This window comes from Cannabis sativa, chromosome 2 (assembly GCF_029168945.1).
Source record: "Cannabis sativa cultivar Pink pepper isolate KNU-18-1 chromosome 2, ASM2916894v1, whole genome shotgun sequence".
In the NCBI taxonomy this organism is placed as follows: domain Eukaryota; kingdom Viridiplantae; phylum Streptophyta; class Magnoliopsida; order Rosales; family Cannabaceae; genus Cannabis; species Cannabis sativa.
Genome location: NC_083602.1, coordinates 69,347,661 through 69,352,413, shown reverse-complemented (window position 1 = coordinate 69,352,413; position 4,753 = coordinate 69,347,661). Strand labels below are relative to the sequence as shown.

At 35.8% G+C, this 4,753-nt stretch overlaps 1 non-coding gene across 1 annotated transcript; it reads left to right on the top strand.

The window, feature by feature from the left end:
* The first annotated feature begins 628 nt into the window (after window positions 1–628).
* On the top strand, window positions 629–735 carry LOC115721630 (small nucleolar RNA R71). The gene has a single exon (XR_004012637.1). It is a non-coding gene; the product is annotated as a small nucleolar RNA R71 (small nucleolar RNA).
* The last annotated feature ends 4,018 nt before the right edge of the window (window positions 736–4,753 follow it).

The following is a 4,753-nucleotide window of genomic DNA, read 5'->3' as shown; positions in this document are numbered from 1 at the left end:
TTTTGGCCTAATAATCCCGCATTAGACTCTCCAAAGAATTCGATTGAGAATTTTGAGCATGTTGTGAATGTCGCGGTTGTTGTGAAAAACCCGGTGGATATGCTTGTCTTCCTTGGGCTAGTGCGGTGCTTGAGCTTGCTCCTTGACCCCCCAAGACAAATTAGGATGATTCTTTCATGCTTGATTGTAAGAATTTGAGAATGCCCAATGATTTCTATTAAAATTCTGATTTCCCATGTAACAAACGGACTCCGAATTAGAGGGACACTTCTCAAACACATGCCCTTCTCCACAAAACACACATGAGACATCATCACTTTGAATGGCAGCAGCTGGCTGAATATTTTTAGCGTTCCCAATGCTCAAATTCTTCAAAACATTCGTCATGGAATCCATTTGAGCTGTCAAAGCTGTTATTGCATCCACTTTAAGAACCCCCGCCACTTTTCTAGTACTTGGAGCTCTTGTGTTGGACCATTGGTAGTTGTTACTTGCAATGGTCTCCAAAATCTCAAATGCTTCGTTGTAAGACTTCGACAAAATAGCACCATTGGCCAATGCATCTAACACCATTCGAGAAGCTGCATTCAAGCCATTATAAAAAGTCTCCATCTGAATACAATGTGGAATGCCATGATGTGGACACTTTCGCAAAAGTTCCTTAAACCTCTCCCACGCATCACTTGTAGACTCATCTTCAAGTTGCTGAAAAGACATGATCTCACTTCTGAATTTTGCATTTCTAGTAGGAGGAAAGTATTTCCTCAGAAACTTCTCAACAAGGTCATTCCAATTGGTAACAGAATTAGGAGGCAAAGTGTTGAGCCATGATCTAGCTCAGTCTCGTAGTGAGAATGGGAATAGCTTCAACCTTAACACCTCTTCACTCACTCCTTAGATCTTGAAAGAATCGCTCACCTCCAAGAATGAACGGAGATGGAGGTGAGGATCCTCAGTTGGCATCCCGCTGAATTGCCCCACATTTTGGAGCATTTGAAACATCACTGGCTTGAGCTCAAATTGCGGTGCTTGTATTTTAGGCCTCACAATACCTGGATTGAGCTCATTAAACATGGGGGTTGCATACTCTCGTATAGCCCTTGCTCGATCATCTGCCAATATGATGGGATTAACAATTTGTTGGGCAATCCCATCATCATCAAGATTCTCAGCCATGATGTCTCGGCCTTTAGCCTTTTGAACCATTCTTCTTCTTCTTCAAAATATGCGTTCAATCTCGGGGTCAATAGGAGCAAGTTCAAAGTCCTCTTGTTGGTTCATACACTATAGATACCTGAGATTTCAAAGAACAAACCAGCAAGATTAAAAGCACAAAAATTTTTAGAATGTCAATTAGTTGATAAAACAAAATTTAGAACTTAAAGTCCCCGGCAACGGCGCCAAAAACTTGTTGTGAAAATTTATATTGATTTATAATTGCGCAAGTGTACACAATTACAAACAAGTAATACAATGATAAGTAATCAAAATTCGTCTCCATAGTGACTTTTTACTAAATAATGCAAAATCAACTAAAAGCAATTCCAAGAATTTCAAATAAAAATAAACAAAGTAACAAATTAATTCAAGAGAAAAATTCTTAACCTTAATTCTAAACTTGAGAAATAATATTTTAAACTAAATAAACTAAAAATAAGAGGCTAAAAGTGATTAAAGTGGTGATAATTTCAGATTTGGAAAATAGACTTGGGTGATTATTTCCACTTGTATGTCCCAGTTGATACAGCGATGACCCAGCAATCCTGGCAGAGTTAACATATTTCAAAAAAAAAAAAAAAACCAACAAGCTTTTTCCTAAACTTGCAATAAACCATTCATAATCTTAACAATGCATTCCTACATCAGATTAGATCACAAATAGTTCAATAAAGCATCAAATCCTTAGTTATGCATGGTAGCAAAATATGCATATTTCACTACTAATTAATACCTAAAAAAAAGGGTAAAAATCATGCATCAATTAGATGGGTTCAACTAGGTCTTACTTTTCCAAGTAAGATCTAGCTTGCTAAATGTTAAAGCTGGCCAAAAATTAACATTCAATCAACATTTCATCACAACTAATTGAACAAAGACAAGATTACTTAATCACTGCAAAATCAAAGTACTAGTCCATACAAGGGTTTATAACCACCCAAATCTCAAATATTTTAGTTCATAGCTGAAATTAAAAACATCAAACCAGAAAATGAAATGTTCATGGAGTTAAAGAGAAAACTAGAGAGTAGAAAATGATAAAAAATGAAGAGGAGAGCAAGAGAAATGAGTTTGAAACTCAAATCCTCTCTTTGTAGGTTGCCTTCTTCTCCTTCTTCTTAGTCTTCTTCTTTGTACTCTCTTCTTCTTCTTTCTTTCTCTGTACTTAGATTTCTTTTTCTGCTGTAATTTTCGTACCAGCCCTTTTCTCAAAGTGCAGCCACCTTTCTATTCTCTCCTCCTTCCCTTTTGCTCTCCAATTAGGGTACTAAAGTTTACCCTAATTGGAAATCCAGGTCATGGTCCACTTGTCCTTCATTTTCCACCTATTAGTTGAGTCATTGGTCACACTTTCACCACCTTAGCTCCTTTCTTTCTTCGTTAATGCCAGCTGCACGTTCTGCCAAAATACACTTACTGGGCTAACAAATTGCTACGCGGTGATTGCTACAGCAATGCCAGTCAGCAATAAGCATTTTTCTGCTCCTTTTCTTCCTTGTCCCAAACATTTCCAAATACCTATTCTTTCATTTTTTTTTTCTGCTTAATACACATAAAAACAACAACATAAGTCTATTTAACACTTACTAACACACACACACTTCCATTTATTACCAAGACACAACAAACTAAACACAATTACATAATATAGACATTAATTGCTCCACAATTCAACTTAAAATTCAAGCTTAAAGATATAAAAATAACTCTAAATCTTAGATTTATCAACACCCCAAACTTAGAATCTTGCTCGTCCCTGAGCAATGACAACACAAAATAAACAAAATAAAGCACAACAACAAATTTTACACAAAGACTCAACACACAAGACAAATGAGAGATTTCATAGAAATTCAAGTTGACCTAGCGAACATTGATGCTCTCAGAAAAAATTGAATTAAATGGAATAGGACAATGTGTTTGCCGTAACTTTATATGCTGCCCTTTTAAAGTTTTCTCATTGTTTAACATTAATACTTCCCCAACGTCACCTACTCAACAATTTATACAAGTATATCCCACCAAAACTTTGAACTTTCCTACAACTACCTTAAACTTTTTTTTTTTCATTCACTTCAGCTCCATAAGTTGGATTAATGCACTCCTCTCCACTAATGTAGTCTAAACTTATCCCCTTGATCAATAGGACTTAATAGGCTTGTAATGTTAGGCTTGGGCTAGGGTATGGTAAAGGATGTATTTAAGCTAGCTCAACACCTAACCACTTCACTTGTCAAAAACCGAGCCTCTTCCTTATGATTTTTTTTTTCTCTTGACTCACTTCCCTAATACATTATACTCACAAGTACTTGGTATTGGAATAGACTTCTCTTGCTATGTTTATTCTTTGTTTTTTTTTTCTTTGAACTAAAATGGGGGAAACACCCGAAACTTAGTTGCAAGCACATTTTTTTTTTCTTTTCATTGCTGATTTTTTTTTTCATATATATATATATATATTAGAAAGAAATTTATTACTATATTATACTTATATAATAGATAGCAAGAGAAGGTTAATTGAAAGTGCATACTAATATACTTTGTGAGCTAATTCCCCCACACCAAACTTACAACCCAACATTGTCCCCAATGTGGCTAAAAGTATAATCTTGAATTAGCTCGCCACAAGTTACACTCACCCCAAACTTAATGTGAAACTTGGCTCTTGACAAGTGAGCAATTAAGTTAGGACATGTGTGGAAATGCTTATTAGGATTGGTGTGATATGTATGATTGGGTTGCACAACAAGAATAGGCTAAACGGCTCAAACTTGGGCGACTAGGGAAAAATTTATTTTATAGGGAAGGTTAGAAAGGCTCAAACGTCCAAAGATGGCCTAAATCATTTCTAAGGGATAAGTCTAACTAGGATTTCGCTTCAAGGAGATGCACTAACCAATTCTAGATGCTAAAAGTATATATGCAGCATTGGTCATTTTCCCTTTTGCTCCCTAATTAGGGTACTAAAGTTTACCCTAATTGGAAATCCAAGTCATGGTCCACTTGTCCTTCATTTTCCACCTATTAGTTGAGTCATTGGTCACATTTTCGCCACCTCAGCTCCTTTCTTTCTTCGTTAATGCCAGATGCACGTTCTGCCGAAATACACTTACTAGGCTGACAAATTGCTATGCGATGATTGCTATAGCAATGCCAGTCAGCAATAAGCATTTTTCTACTCCTTTTCTTCCTTGTCCCAAACATTTCCAAATACCTATTCTTGCATTTTTTTTCTGCTTAATACACATAAAAACAACAACATAAGTCTATTTAACACTTACTAACACACACAATTCCATTTATTACCAAGATACAACAAAGTAAACACAATTACATAATATAGACATTAATTGCTCCACAATTCAACTTAAAATTCAAGCTTAAAGATATAAAAATAACTCTAAATCTTAGAGTTATCATAGCTCCTAGACCAATTTTTGAAGCTTTACTCAGGACACTCGCATCACAAAGAAACTTGGAAGGAAGGCACTAATATAGGTTCGGCTTCTGACCCTTGAGAATGTTGGGTTTTGTG